The sequence below is a fragment of the Cryptomeria japonica genome, chromosome 1, assembly GCF_030272615.1.
Source record: "Cryptomeria japonica chromosome 1, Sugi_1.0, whole genome shotgun sequence".
Lineage (NCBI taxonomy): Eukaryota > Viridiplantae > Streptophyta > Pinopsida > Cupressales > Cupressaceae > Cryptomeria > Cryptomeria japonica.
Genome location: NC_081405.1, coordinates 344680886 through 344696366, shown reverse-complemented (window position 1 = coordinate 344696366; position 15481 = coordinate 344680886).

The window sequence follows — 15481 nt, the reverse complement described above, 5'->3', positions numbered from 1 at the left end:
TTAGTAGGGGAGACTTCTCTTGGTTGGGTGGAACCATGGTAGGTAGGTCAAGTCCCCCATCTTCTAGTGCCTGATCCAAGTTTTCACTAGATGATGTGTCCTTTGTTTTTACTTTTAATGTGTTCAAAGGCACATCAGAGAGGTTTTCACTAGGGGACTTCTGATTTTTATTTTTGTTTTCACTTTTACGACTGAGGGAGTTGACATGGCTACCAAAGTAAGCTTCCGGGTGAAGTTGAATCCCATGGACAATCGCATGGCTCTCAAGGTCTTGCATATTAAGTAATTCTAAGAGAGCATTATCATCAACACAAATATCTAAAATAGGTGGTTCTCGTTGGTTGTGGTCAATGAGTTCGGGATGAATCATTTTAAGCTCATATGGTGTGAAAGGGATGATGGGAGTGATGGCATTTACGTGAGTATCATCAAATGTGTCGTTAAAATATTCAAAAGGCATTTCATGGAACTCCTCTTCATCAAAATCTTCGACGTCATAAGGGGGATTTGATTGGGCCCTAGTGATGGGGATCTTAGGCACGGGTGAGTACCCTAAGCCCTTGTTATACTTGTAAGAAACCAAGGAGATGGGTTCTTTTCTTCCTTTTTCTTCAGGTCCAAGACCGTGTCCTTTATATCCCATCTTTTTTACTATAGAGAAAGCCTTCGGGTACATTTGCTTTGGGTTTTTTGTTGGTTCTTCTTCTTCTCGATATAGCCACAAGGTGACATTTGTTTCCAAGCTCTCCTCATCAAGTGGACCCCACTACTGAAAGGTAGTCTTTTTGCATTTGATGGTGGGTTTATCTTGCTTCTTAATCATTCTTGGTTTTCCATATGACTTAGGAGATTGTGGGAGTTGTCCTATGTAGATAGCATTTGTAGGATGTACTCTCTACAACTAATATCTTTGATTTGGACTTCAGATGCAGATGAGGTGGATGCGACATTGGATGGATCAGATGGAGAAAGCGGAGCAGGCCTATTAAGAGAGTAATGATAAGGATGCTTCCCTTCAATAAGTTTGCAATACTCAAAGGGTTGTAGGTTAGCATGGATAGTGATCTACCTGCCATTGAATGGGAATTTAAGGCATTGATGGTAAGTGGAGGGAACAACTTGGAGGGAATGGATCCATGTACGACCAAGGAGAATGTTGTAAGGGAGTTCAAGGTCCAAAACTTAGCAGACTGTATATACAACAACAAGGCCCACTTGGAGAGACAAGGTGATGGTTCATTTAGAAACTCTCTTTGCATCATCATATGCCTTTATTGTGATCTTACCCGATGGATCAACCAGGTCTTCAGAGATTCCAAGTTGTTTAATTAACCTATATGTGCATAGATTTAAGCCAGATCCACCATCTATGAGGAATCTTAACATTATGTTTTTGTATAAGGGATTCAATATGAAGGGGCTTATTGTGAGATTCTTCGTTGAGGGGTGCATCCTTGGAAGTGAAAACAAGATGATGTTGTGCAACAAGGCTACCTGTCAAGGCTTGAAATTAGGTTCCATTGATGTTATCAGGGATGCAAGATTCAAGAAGGGCTTGCTCAAGGATCTCTTTGTGAATGGGGGAAGTCTTGAGAAGTTCAAGAAAGTAAGTCTATGTAGGAGTCTTCCCGAGGTGATCAAGGATGTCATAACGATGGGTGGATGACATGGGGGGTTGAGGAGGAGGAGGAGCTCCTAGAATATTCACTCTCACTATATGGGTAGTAACATTGCAGTCACTCTGATAATTAGAAAGAGGAGCACCTTGGATAAATATCTTAGCTTGGGAGAGGCAACTTGAGGATTTAGGTGGAGGAGCACCCTGAATGGTGATTTTGGGTCTATGAGTGATGGATGGGGGATCAACACCTTTGGTGGTGATGGTATTGATGGAGGTATAAACAAGTTTTATGTGACCCACAAAGGAGTCGAAACTGGATATGTAGTTGGTGTAATCATAGTTGACTATGTGAGATGATGAGGCCTTATCTTTATCATGCTTAGGGAACAGGTCTTGATACATTTTAAGCTTATCATTTGAATTACTAGATTTAGTAGCATCAACCTTAATATTGCCCTTGTCAATGAGGTCTTGGATTTAATTCTTAATTTTTATACACTTACATGTGTCATGACCATTGATATAATGATAATCCCAATATTCATTCTTATTGTATCATCGAGGTTTTGGTTGACTAGAATCAGAAGGGTGTGTCATTGGGAAAACAACAACATTGGCCTTGACAAGTTTTTGGAAGATGACCTCAATGGGCTCACCTAGCGAGGTGTACTCACACTAATTGTTGGACCAAGGGGGTGACCTTGGATGGATGTAGTATTGTGGGGTTGTGATTGATTGGATGGATTTGATTGATTGCGAGTGTTGAAGAAGTTGTTGGTGGTGGATTTGGATGGTCACGCAATAGTTTGGATGTGCTTGGCATCAGTGACTCCATCATTAACAACATTTTTGGTTTTTGACCAGAATTTTGGCGTGTCATTATGAGAGGATGAATTTTTGAGTTGATTTCTGATAAGGTTTTATAGTTTCATCCTCTAAGAGCATACGCTCTAAAGCTATACCCTTCTTTGAGATTTTCGCATAAGAGGTTAAGCATTGACAATTTAAAGGTTTGGATAATTCTGGTATCAAATTGCATTGGAATAATTCAATTTGATTTGACTCTGGTATATCCAAGGGAATCTTTTAATGAGATGTCACCATCTTTGAAGAAAGTTGACGAAGGTTTCTCTAGGTCTCTGCTTTGTGTTGCATAGGTTTATCATAGAAACATCATTCTCAATATTGTAGGCGTAATGATCCACAAATTTTTCGACCAACCCAGGAAACGATGTGATGGAGCCCTAGGGTAGAGTGGAGAACCAAGCGAGGTCCTCTTTAGTGAGACTCTTTGGGAAGATTATTCTAAGATAGACATCACTGTAGGAGACTTCTTGGCATAAGATGTAGAATTCATGAACGTGATGCCTAGGATCACCCTCACCCTTGCATTTCTTTAACTTAGGTATCTCAAAACTGAGTGGATATGGAGTGACAAAAATGGACAGGTCATAAGGACAAGGACATATTTCTTGAAAAGAATAAGGTCTCTTATTTGTCCCTTCCTTGCACTTTTTGATGAGGTCCTTCATTCCTGGATTTCTTTGATGATGTCGGGTTGTTGAGTGTGGACATTAGGAACATTTTGACCCATGTTAAATGTGGGGATTTGATGAGATGAAGGGGAGATAACACCACCATTGTATTGGTACAAAGAATGACGAGGTTGTGAGATATTTGGATCTTGTGACCCTCGTACGGTGGTAGAAGGAGGTAATCTCGTGTTGATTTAGTTGGCCCTATTGTGAAGAGGAGTGGATGATCCCAATGGATTAGAAATATGAGGAGGAATGGAAAGCGAAGACAAAGTGGTTGCAGGAATAGAAGTTGTGGGTGCGGATGATGCGGGTGGAGGGTTAAGAAGAGGATCAAGTATGGGTCAATTTACAAGGTCACCTTGGGGTGGCCTATCAAGGATGGTTCTATCAAATTCAGGGGGAAATTGTCCCCCTTGGGTGATGAATTCAACCATGGGTCTATTGGTATCATGTTTGAAAAATTTCTCCATCGTGTCTTGGTTATAAGGGTCATTTATTAATGATTGGACACACGGAGAGAGATTGGGTTGATCAACAAGTTGCTCCTCTTTGAGTTGAGGATTTTGTGTAAAAGGGTGTCTATACTCAAACACATCATCATTATTGCCTTAGGCAACCATTTTATCCTTCTGTGATCGAGTCAATACCATACATGGGTGACCTTGGAGATAGACAAGAATTGATGCAAGATTTTAGGTGGGAGGAGGTGATGAATGAACAACAAATTTTAGTGTTGATTTGGATTTGATTTGAAAATTGATTAGGATGGGATCCTTTGATTAGGACAAAATTGATTGGATTAGAAGATGACACCCTAGCAAGGTGACAACTAAGTTAGGTACAATTTAGACCTTGTGATTATTATCAATGGATTACGCCTTCTCTCACATGGGACGAACTTGTGTTCCCAAACAAAACAAGGCAAAAGGATTAGGGTTTGGATCAAACCAAAGTGATTAAGAAAGGTACTTGGGGTAGGTTCTTCCCCAAGAACAAAAGCAAAATGATTGATTGATTTAAGATAAGGTCTAAATTAGACTTCACAAAGAAGTGAACCTTTGGATGAGATTGATTGATTGGTTGATTTTGGTTGATTTGGATTTGATTAAGGATTGATGGGGATTAAGGTTGAAGATGATTGATTGATTTGATCAAATTGTGCTAAGTCCTTAAAAGGTGATTAGGTGGTGAATCATGGAAGCAAAGAAATTGATTTTGAAAGAGAAGAAGTGACGAAAATAAAAGGTTGCCCTAGGATGACTTGATAGGTGATGGGCCCACTAAAGTTAATGTCTTGGGATAAACCAATTCTTTGCATGAAGGCACGGGCTCTTAAGGATTCCTCCTCAAACTCATTTCTATGACCATAGAGAGTTGCGGAATCGGTGCAAAAAGGTCCTATGTTTCAACAAGAGCTTGCAGTTGATATACAAAAACTTACGACGCTTAAGGAGTTTCTTCAAGCTAAGCTTCTTCTTTTTGACTCAACAATGGATTGATCTTATAAGATGTTAGGTTGATGTGGGCATAAGGAAAATGGTTGAAAATGTGTGGGACTCAGGTTTGACTTACAAAAATTTGATTATGGAAGGTTGTCAAATGTTTGGGAAAGTGTTTGGAAAAAATGTTCAAAGGCGGGTGATTTTCAACTACTCTTGGAAATAAAACATCATGCAAAGTATACACATTGGCCAAGTGTAACACTCAACAATGAGTGTGAAAGTGATGGGGGCCTAGATTAACCCAAATGAATTTCATGGGTTTAGCACAAATGAAAACACACTTTAAAAAATATGACTTAGGTTGGAAAGTGGAAACCACTTGATAGGCCTCTCACTAGGCCTCTCACATAAGAGATACCTCACTTAGGCAGATAGATAGAGATTATGGTAACACTGGCTCCCCCTTACAGTGCACTCACTTCTCAAGAATACTAGATTCTCATACCCCAAAGATCCGAGGATCTATTATATGGGGAATTTCTGTCTCATTCTAAGCCCATGTAAGATTTTGGCCACTAAGACTAGTTTCTAGTAGTATTCCCATAAGTCTATACCAACAACGATTTTGTGAAGCAAGCCACTAAAGGCTCTAATTGATCTTGTCGGTGCAAGGAAGGCCCCCACATACATTGAATTCACTCGACACTCTAGCCCTTTGCCCATGTTTTATTTATAGTGGCTCGAAAACACACCACTTGGGATCACGTCGAAATAATCAATATCCCCAATGTGTCCCAATTCGAGATACTCTCGTGGGGTGATGAAATCCCCAATTAAGAAATACCCCTCTCTACAAAATAAAAAAGCGGGTGTTGTTGATCACTTTTTCTCTTACACCCAAGATCTGCGAAGGCGAGGGGAGAGGATACTCAAGTGAAATGGTGGGTCCACCCAAACATGTGTGCAAGCGCACCAATCATGAAAAACATACGTTAATTTTAGTCCCACATGTTCAAGTTTTTCTAACTAAATGCAAAAAAAATCTAATCTAGTGGAAAAAAAGATGTCTTGGACCAACGTGCTGCAAGAAAACAATTAGTAGTTTGGTATTATGTCTTGGACAAATGGGATATTCCTGCAAAACTGAAAAATTTGATCAGTAACCCACAAAATCATAAGGTTGCAGCACAAGAGTTAAACCACAGGCACAGACGTTGAAGCATCTGCGTAGATGCAGAAAGTGATTGTGCTTACCTAATGAACAGAAAGGAAGGAAACTTAACAGAATTCAAATTTTCAAAATTGATTTTTAAAATACTTATAGTGTCTACGTTCATTTAAAATGCAAACGTTGATGCATTTGGGCCTACGTTGATGCATCCGAGCCTACGTTGTTGCATCTGCGCCTACGTTAATGCACAAAATTATTCAAAATTTGAAAATTTGAAATTTTGAAAGTTTGAAATTTTGAAAATTTGAAATTCGGGCGGGCTTTCTGGTCTAGTGCAGGCATTGAAATAGAGCGCAGATGTTGATGCATCTGCATATGCGTTAATTCGTCTATAACACAAAAAACTAACTAAATGCCTAAAATTTTGATGAAAAACAAAAAGACAAACTAATCTAAATTTGTTTTTTTGTTCCTTTTAACCTTTTTAAATATTTTTGTTCTTTTTCGCCTTAAAAGAATACAAGAAAATTAAAATTTAAGCTCTATAACTAAGTGTCAAAAGACACTAGGCATAAACGTCATGGGATATCGAAGGCATCGAATGACAACAACTTGCAAAAAAGGCGGGTTAAAATTTTAAATTTTTCACGCATGCATTGTTCCTTGGCAGAGATGTTGAAACAACCAGGCGAAAACATGGTTTTGCAGACGGAGGCATTGAACTGCTAATTGCGAGCTAAAAGTCACGAAAAAAACTCAATTTTTTTATTAGTAACAAGGGACGTGGGTCCCACCGAGCATGCCAAAATGAAGAGAGTGAAAACATACAAGGTAGGATTAATGACAAGTATTCAAATAAACATTTAAAACACAAAATACACAATTTTTATCTTGCTATTTCACCTTCTCCTTCGGATTGAGCCTTTGATGAAGCCAAAGATGCGCCCCTCCTTGACTTGATTAGATTGGCTCCTTGTTGATATGTGGATTTCTCTCCAAAATGCACAACAAATGGGATGATTATGGATGATTGATAGGAGATAATGGATAAATGCTCAAATGGAGGCTATGGGTACAAATATAGCTATAGTGAGAATGCTAAAAAGATGATTTCTAAGCACAAATTAACAACATGAGATTACTTGATTATGAGATGTGGAATGAAGGGGAGGAGACCCCAATTTATATATTTGAAGGAGGATGAATGGATGGTCAAGATTGAAGATGGTTCAAGGGTGAAGATTGGAGGAGAGGATGCATGTGGATTGAAAGGACATGAGAGGACAAGGTGTGAAGACCAAGAGATTTGCCATAAAGGCATTTCTTGTCTCTGCGCTCTACAAGGTGCATGGGGAGACACCCTCAAGTACCTTGTGGGAATAAAAGAAATTTAAAATTCCTTGGAGAGAGGACAAGGGAATTACAAACTCCCAAATAATGACTTGAATGGGGAAAGGAAATGGGAAAAGGAATTAAAAATTCCTTGGGAAGGTGAGAGACATGGGAGAGTGTTAGATTTTAAAATCCTTGAAATGCTCGAATTAGGTACATTTAAGGTTGGAAGGTGAGGAGGGGACAAAAGGATTTATCCATTTATGGCTATTGGTGGACTTGGTAGCTAATCACGGGGATTAGCCACTAGCAAATGATTAGGAGGGATGATTAGGTGGACTAATAAGAGATTAGAAGACAAGTGGGGTTTGTAGGAGGATTTGACAAGAGGAGAGAGAATGAGTGGAGGAATTAAAAATTCAGAAATAATTCCAAGTGGGCATTCTAAAAGAATTAATTAGCTCAATGAAAAATTAGGGAGAGTGATTTGTAGGAATCACATGCCTTAGTTAATTAATTGTCATTGATTAACTAAGAGGGGATTGGAAGAATTGATTAATTTTAAGGACTTTAGAGGAATGGAGAATAATCAATTTATTCAATAAATCAATTAGACTATAGGGGTGGGATTAATTAAATTTAATTAATTCTGAGAGGAATAAAGGTGATATAATTAAATCAATTAATTAAGTAGAAAGGATAAATGAATTAAATATTTAATTTAATTAATTTTAGACGTCTACACCATCTACTACTCTTTGCTTGATTACAAATTCAAATATATGAGCTAATTGACTCTATAAAAACCATCTAATGTGTCCCATCATCCTTTTAAACAAGGAAGAAACTTATTGTTCTAAGTGACAACAAAACAATGACTAAGAAGTAGAGTCTTATTACAACATGTCTTCTTGATTGATTGGAAAAGAGTTTGTTTTGGACTCTTTTATTTTTTGAATAAAGGGGTAAAAACTTTATTGAAGCTCAGAAAAGACAATTACAAGGAGAACACGGAGCCCTAGGCTCTGAGAGAAAAAACACCAACATCACCCAACATCATGACTATCCATATCCCGCATAAAGATCCTATCTAAATCTTGGTAATAAACAAGAGAAAGATTCCCCCAACCCTCAACCTTCTAGTCACCATCATGCTCAGAAGCCACTTAGCCAAACAGTCAACAACCTTATTCCACTCACATGGGATGTGGACAAAAGACACTTGCTTCATCCTAGAACTAGTCTGCAAAATCTGTTGAACAACCAAGGCAAGCTGCCAATTCACATTAGACACCTTCCTTTCAATCATCAAATTGACAATAACCTATGAATCTAATTCATAGATAACCTTACGCCACTATAGAGCACAGGCTCGTTCAAAGGTGTAAAGAATAGCAAGTCACTCCATAAATTTGTTAGTCTGCTACCCTTTATGAATAGAAAATAAGAAAACAACCTTACTCGACCAGCCTCTACCCACCCCCCAATCCCAGCCTGTCCAGGATTACCATGCGAGGAGCCATCAGTATTGATCTTCAGGAGATCCTCGGGAGGAGGCAACCATCTACCTTCCCTATGAACCTTCTTCTTCACATGTCTACCTCTTTTGACATGGGCAAAGGCTAGGGACAACCTTTGAATGCCTAATCTACCCACAATATCAACATCCCCTCTATCCAGAGGAAACATCACCTCACACTTTGCTTCCATTGTCTCCTAGATCATTCCCAAAACTCTGTGCTAAACTTGTGGGCCCAAAAGCTTTTCTCCCTGAAAAATCCTACTATTCCTTTCCAACCAAATCTGCCACAAAATGAAAGTAGGACCAATACACCATACAATTTGGAGAAAAGGGGTCAAGGTAGGAGGCTTACCTAAGCAATTCCAAAATTCCACTAGGGATGAAGCAGGACACAAGGGTATTTCCACACCCCCCACCAAGAATGCCAAAGCTGGAGAGAAAAAAGGCATCTAAAAAATAAGTGTGAAGAATTCTCCTCTCCAGTTCTGCACATAATACACATAGACGATCCTTGAAAGCACACTTTCAAATATTGTCCTAAGTTAAACATTTTTTCAAGGCCAAATTCCATATAAAGCAAGTGCACTTTGGCCAAGAGAATTTGTTCCAAGCATATTTCCACCAATGAACCTCCACTCCATTTAGCCATTGAGGCAACAATTTCTGATATCCACTAGCAACAGTAAAAGTGCCCTTAGGATTCGAGAGCCAAGCCAATCTATCCTTCTCCTTGAGGGAGCTACAATACCTATTAGATAAAATAACATATAGCTCATCGCGTTCCTCCTCCATACCAACCGCGGGCAAGTCACTAGGGGCCTTTTGCCTTGCCACCTCCAATTGCCCACTTTGATAAAAAGACTTGAAGTCACTCACTCTTGACCAACTAGCCTCCAAAAACTATTGGCATAAATTTACTAGATTGAGATACTGAGAAATAATGGGAGGAAAACCATCCTAGGAATTTGACCAAAAAGGTGCCTCCTCTCCCTTCTTACAAATCCAGAATAAGCCTTCCTTAATCAAAGTAGCTCCCTTCTTTAGTGTGTTCCATATCACTGAACCCTTCCCAACCAGAGGGTATCTTGGGATATCTTCCTTCAGAAATTCCAAAAGATACTTGTGAGCCAAAATCTTGGCCTAGGCCTGGTCTTGTTCCGCACACCACCTCCAATACAACTTTGCTGCCAACGCTAGCCCAAATAGAGTTGATTGCCTTAATCCTAGCCCCTCAAACTACTTCGCAGTACATACTATCTCCCACCTTACAAGGCCCCACTTTGAGAAGGAAAAGTTGCCCAACCAAAGGAACTACCTTGCTAAAGAATCCAACTCCTTAACAGAGCCCATAGGGCCCCCCCGTATCAAACATCTATAAATGGGAAGAGCCTGCACCATCAACTTGAGTAATTGAATCCACCCAACAAAAGATAACCACCTGTGAGTCCAATGATTCACCTTCATACGAAACTTGTCAATGATGTACTACCAAGATCCCCTAGTAAGGTTACCTGAAGAGATAGGAATACCAAGGTACTTCAAGGGAAGAGAGCCAATCTGGAACCTCAAAATATGAGAAATCCTCAACTGAATAGGTTCTGGCGTATTGAAGAAAAAGATGGAAGATTTATCTTCATTAATTAGCTAACTAGAAGCTACAAGATAGACATTGAAAACCTTCCACAAATTCATAGCTTCTCTTATCTTAGCCAATCCCATTAATGTAGTATCATCCAAAAACTGAAGGTGAGACTACAAGGGCATACCATCTCCCTATCTCCACTTGTGAATAAGACCCCTCTCCACACTGCTCTTCATCAGTCTTCCTAGCCTTTTCGCAAGTAAAATAAATAAATATGGAGAAAGAGGGTATCCCTACCGCAAGCCCCTAGAAGAACCAAAAAGTTATGTGGTCTCACAATTGATCAAGACAGAAAAAGAGGTAGAAGTGACACAACTCTTTACCCACTAGATCCAGTCCTCAACAAATCCAAAGGCACCAAGAACTTTCTACCACCAAACTCTATCATAGGCCTTCACCATATCTAATTTGATGAACATAGATTCATCCTTGGAAGCTGCCATTGAATGGATAGTTTCTGTAGCAATGACCACCCCATCCAAAATTTGCCAACCCTCCACAAAACTACTTTGCTCCTCCAAAATTAAGTACTTAAGCCACTTTTTCAGTCTATTAGCTTGGAGATAACTTTATAGATGGTATTGCAAAGAGATATAGGGCAGAATTGACATAATCGATCAACGCCTTCACACTTTGGAATAAGCTCAAGGAAAGTAGAGTTCAAGGCACAAAGCATCTATTTGTTCCTTTGGGACTCCTGGACCACCTCTAATATGTCCATCTTGATAATATCCCAGATTTCTTGTAAAAAAATGATGGGGAAACCATCAGGGCTAGGAGTGGGGAAACCATATGGGCCAGGAGCTTTCCCTTACATCATTTGGAAAATAATCTTCTCTAGCTCATCAAGTGAGATATCACCCATAAGATGCTCATTCATCTCCCTAGTAATAAAAGGAGGGACGCAAGAGAGGACCCGGGCTTCCTCATCCGAGCTCCCAATCCTCCCTAAATAGTGAAACAAAATACTGAACAATCTCTCTAGAGATATCATGCAAAGAAGCTAGCTATTCACCCCTAACATCAACAAGAGAAACCCGATAGAACTACCATGTCTCCTGGCTTTCATAGAGTTAAAGAAGAAATTTGTGTTCTTATCACCTTCTTGCAACCACTCAATCCTCACCCTTTGTTTCCAGTAAATTTCCTCATGGAGCTCACATTCTTCTAGATTCTTCACTGTTTTAGCTTCCTCTCTTCTTAGAACCTTAGACAAACCAAACTCTCTTATTTGCCTAGTAATGCCATCCAACTCCTATTGGGCAACAATTTTAGCATGGAAAATGTTGCCAGAACACTGATGGTTCCAGCTTTTAAGTTGATACTTAACATATTGCAGCAATTTGGAAAAGGTGTAAATAGTAGTGTCAAAGGCGGGTCTCCCATTCCTCCACCACATCGCCACATGATTATGCAAAGAGGGTTCCTGCAACCACATAAGCTGAAACTTGAAGAAAGGAGACCGAGAGATTCGAACAAAGGAGGTAAAGAGATTAATCGACCAATGATCCAACCCCCACCAATCCAAGATCTCAAAGCTAGTAGACCATCCACCACCAACCCAAAAACAGGAAACCAAAACGTGATCAAGCCTCTTTGCAATATAATTCTCCCCAATCCTTCGATTGTTCCACGTAAACTGACCATTGCTAGGTTTGATGTCCATAAGGTTTAAAGACAGAATGTTATCATGCATTAATAGAGTAGAAGGCTCCAACCACATAATACCCCCTCGTTTCTCCGCCAACTCCAAGATAGCATTAAAATCTCCAACCATTATCCACAGGTGGAAAGATGCCATGCTACAGATAAAAGTGACATGGGACCGCAAGATCTGCTTGCCCTGTAAGTCACTAGGCACATAGATATTGGAAAAAAGAATATATTTCCCTATCTCAAGATTGGCCACAATCATTGATAAGGATGATTTGGATGACATCCACCAAAGAGGACGAACATTTAATGGGTCCCATAGACAAACCATCCCCCTGATGAACTGTAAGCCCCAGTACACTGACAATCTCCTCTCCCCAACTTTGGTAACAAACCAATCATACTTTTCACATATGATTTGGTCTCTTGCAGAATAAGAACATCAGGGGAATGACTTCCCACCAAGTCACTATTTAAGCCCCTAACATTCTAAGAGAAGGACTATCATTTTGAGGGATTTGAAAAATGAGAATCCAGAGTCTTCATTGATCCCGACTCAACCAAATTCTCCCCATCAATTTAATCTTTTCCAAATACTTCTTTCTACTAGACTTGGATGTCTTCTCAGCTGCCCCTTTTTTCATGTCCTTCTAAAGAAGGCCCAACTAGAGAGAAGCTTTATTACCCTTTACCACATCTGGACCTGTTTTTAGCATTGGAAGGGGATTTTCTGTATCATCCATCTTCACCTCAACAACGGGAGTTGGTTTCTCCTAAACCTCTTGATGGATCTCCATGTCCATTTGCAAAACACTAGTTTCCTATGGGGCCTGGATAACACCTGAAATAACCCCCTCCTGTGTTGAAGCCAAAACATTTTGATCCAAACTTAATGGGCCTAGATTAACCTCCTGCTGACTGAGGTCATCCAAAGCTTCAAGTTTGTTGAAAGTTTCCTCTTCCCGTCTCTCCTTCAAGGTTTGCTTTTGACCCCAATTCTTATTGCGAGCCTTGACTGTGGCAAAGCCACCAGTCCCAACTACATCACTAGAAATGGGGGCCTTACTTTTATCAAAAACTGGTGGATTATGGGGTTGTTGAGGGGGTTGAGAATATATAGGTTTAGATCTTGGACATCTTCTTGTAAATGTCCATATTCATGACATAAACGACACCTAAAGGGGAGGGTTTCATAATCAAGCCGTTGCACCCAAGAATAAGGCCCTACACATATATCCATAGATTCTGGCAATGACTTACTCAAATCAATTTCAACACACATGCGAGTGAATGCCATTACCTTTTTTATTCGAGTTTGTTAAGAGGACCCAACTGGTTTTGCTAGCAGTGAAGCCACCATATACAAGATATCATCTTGCCAACATTCAACCAGAAATCTGGGGAGCTGAACCCAAACCGGAACCCAATTTTGTAGCTTGTCAAAGGGGTTGAGACCTGTGTGCCATGGTTCCATAAATAAGCCAGTTTGATTATGAAAGTAGGGGCCGCCTTCAAACACTTTATTGCGTTCCGCCATGCAGTTGAAGGTTATCATGAAGTAGTTATTTGTCAATAGCATAATATCCATTTCTCCCTTTGGCAACCAAGTCAGTTGAGCCCATGTTTCCAGAAATTGCAGAAAAACTCTCATTCCCAAAAACTTGCACAATAAAGAATGTTATGAATAATAAGCAATGTCATCAGCGATCCATTTTGGTTGGATAAATTAGCTTCAAACTCTCCTTAGATTTTTCCAGACACCCATTAACCTTCGAGATGCGGGAGCTGCTCGATGATCCTAACCCATCATCCTCCAAATTAGGAGAAAGTAAGTTGTTATTAAGCACCTTCGCGGCTTGGGAAGGCGCCTTAGCTCCAATTGTGGCTCAAAAATCCATATCCTGAGAGACTCCAGAATTCTCACCACGAGTCCCTTGAGTAGACATGTTCAGAACCTGCATGCAATCCAAAACCCTGCAAGAGAAAGAGGGGTGAAACCCCACAAAATACCCACACACCACTCAAACCAACCAACTTCACACACCTTATGGAACCCTCACCGAACCTAACTCTGCCAACAAGAGAAAAGCTCGAGTAGATAGGCTCACGCCCCCCAAGCACAGGGCCCAGACTCAATCCTTACCCCACTAAGAAGTTCACAACCGTCTCCACACAAACCCCACTGCTAAAAACACCTGAAAATGCTGAAAAAAAGATAAAATCGCAGGTCAAAAGGAAAAATAGCCCCATCTCAAAGCCCCACACCGCTTCAATTCCCCACCCACACACCACAATAGCTGGAAGAACAAAAAATGAGCTAGGGCTTGCATGCCCTAGCTCGGCTCTTCACCAACCTCGTAGAAGCCATCCTAGATAATATCTTGGATTCTTTTATTACAAAACTTTTTTTTTTGGAGATTTTTTGGTGTTCATAAATAGAATACAATTCATATCCAACTTTTTTTCAAGTTAAAAATTGAATTGCAATAAATGAAATAGCTTTGACTAAGTTTGTTGTCTTCCCTGTCACCACACCATTTTTGTCTTAGTTTGACTTTTAGTGAATGGCGCTCCTTTATTAGTATGAATCAGCTCAAACTCTTTAATGGATCTTTTGATCTCCTTTTAAGCTTTCTAAATCATTTTGAAGATCTTAATTTCGGTAAAAAACAAGGGAGATATGCTTATTTTATTGAAACAGGGTTTTGATTTTTTTCTGCACTTCCAGTCAAAAACTTCATGGTGACAACTATCAACTTGTTTCTTCTTCTTGCTAGCTGCATGAATGACTCAAATATATCATAAGCAACATGTTAATCTTTCCAAAATAATTTCTATTTAATAACTACAATTCATATAATAATTTACCATTATTTAGTAATCAACTAACTAAACATATAAATGTTTATTAATCATTATTTATCATAATCAATGCTTCATGGAAATAAGGTAAAGTATGAAAATGCATTGGAATGACAATATGAAAATGGATTAAAGTGACATAAATAATAAAATAAATAGGACAAATTATAGACTCATTAGTTGATATACGAGGTAGCATGTAAAGATAAATTATAACTGATTAATGATCATTTTTACAAATAAACGTGATGAGGTTGTCCTAATGATGAACAAATTAAGGGCTCATTGATGATCTAAATGACTTATGGTTAGTGCCTTTTTATACTTGTTATGGTTAGTGCCTTTTTATACTTGTCCTATATACGCAATTTGAAAGCTTTGACACAAAAGAAAACAAATAACAACTAACTCAAAGTGAATTGATTTGAACCTAAGATAAAATTTGAGCTTGCATATAAAGAACTAATCATATAACTACAATATCAACCTAAGTAATATTTTTACTTACAATTTTGAATTAAATAGATAAATTGATAATTTAAGATTTAAAACTATTTAAATAAAAGCTAAAATCTATCTATAATAATCAATCCACATTAAAATAAGAAAAGAAAAAAAGAGTGGAAAAATGTGACAATTGGTAGAGATGTACATGAAAATATAGGAGTAGGTGAGCACCACATTTCCTTTTCTTCAAC